The sequence below is a fragment of the Solanum tuberosum genome, unplaced genomic scaffold (genome assembly GCF_000226075.1).
Source record: "Solanum tuberosum cultivar DM 1-3 516 R44 unplaced genomic scaffold, SolTub_3.0 scf00223, whole genome shotgun sequence".
NCBI classification, from domain to species: Eukaryota; Viridiplantae; Streptophyta; class Magnoliopsida; order Solanales; family Solanaceae; genus Solanum; species Solanum tuberosum.
In genome coordinates this window covers 400,251-401,768 of record NW_006239146.1, presented here as the reverse complement: position 1 = coordinate 401,768, position 1,518 = coordinate 400,251, and positions in this window count along the sequence as shown.

Genomic DNA, 1,518 nt, shown 5'->3' with positions numbered 1-1,518 from the left:
TCGGAGTAGTGGTATCATCTCTTTTGACAATACGATATAAATGACTCTCCGGGTGGTGGTATTGTCTCGTTCGACAATACAATATAAATAACTTTCAGGGTTAGAATATTATCATATCTGATAATATAATGCATATAAATATCTTCCAGATATCTTTAGTTGCTAAAAAATAATAATATTTCTCTCTTCAAGGTTTTCATTTGTCCCATCTCCGAACATAATTGCATGTTCATTATGAACCTTGTCTTGCTGAGAAATTTGAATAAAGTAATGCTACTCATATTCCTAATTCTTGGTATAAGAAGCATAAAATATTTCCTGTATCCACAGAAAAATTGTCAATTTTGGGGAGCTTTTGCCCTTTTGACTTCTCCATATTCGTTGAATGGAAGAACCTATTGATTTTTGAGACAAACCCTATAGACCTGCATCCACAGAAAAAATTGTTAGTTTAAAAATGAACTGATCTGTGTCGATCTATTCGTTGTCTGCTCCTTGTCTTGACTATCTCTGGTTGAACTCTCCGATCTCCCGCTTCTTAATAGCTAAGACAACATTTTTATGCCAATATAATTTAAACATGAGAGAAAAGTTTTTAAGGAAAATAGATTTTCAAAAGTAATGTTTGGAAAAGGTCACTGCCAAGTCATGTCACGTTGAGTTTAATGAACGTCTTTGAGGTTGACGCCTTGAGGTCTATCTGATCACTTGTTGGGAAGTATTCAAAGTCTCTCTAAACTGTTGATAAAACTGTTGAAATTTTGAGTCCATCTCAAAATTTCTGTCCCAGTTAACTGTCTCGGCTTATCTTTAACCGTTGGTGATCAAATCACAGAATTTTGAGATCTTCTCAAAAATCCTATCCCAACTGCAGATCTCGAAGTAACTCCAGCCTTGATTTGTTGGAGAAAACCTTCTTCTCAAGAATTTTTGAGTCCCTCTCAAAAATTCTGTCCCAGTTTCTATTGTAATAGAAATCCTACGGGAAATATGACCGAGCCCTTGTGGCGCCTATGTATCCCGTGTAGGCAGGAATCAGGTCAAACGTAGTTCCCCCTTTCGAGGATTAACAAAATAAGAAATTTACAAAGATCGATTGAGGCTAACATAGACCGCCTACGTATCTCATTCTCGAGAATTCAGGTCGAACGTAGTTCATTTACAAAGAAAAATATTAAAAGGGGATAAAGGGGTAACCGAGGCCGACATAGGCCGCCTACGTATCTCATTCTTGAGAATTCAGGTCAGACGTAGTTCATTTCAAAAGGGATGAAATTTAAAACGACACGATTACAAGCAAATAGAACAATTACAAGGAAATGACAAGAAAATACAAACTGAAGTTTCATACATAGTATCTCTTGACAGCATCTGAGTTGATCGGTTTTGGCCATTTGGTGTCGTCCATCTCCGACAGGACCAAGGCACCTCCAGATAATACTTTGCGAACCATGTAGGGTCCTTGCCAATTTGGCGCGAATTTCCCTTTGTACTCATCCTGATGAGGGAAAATGCGTT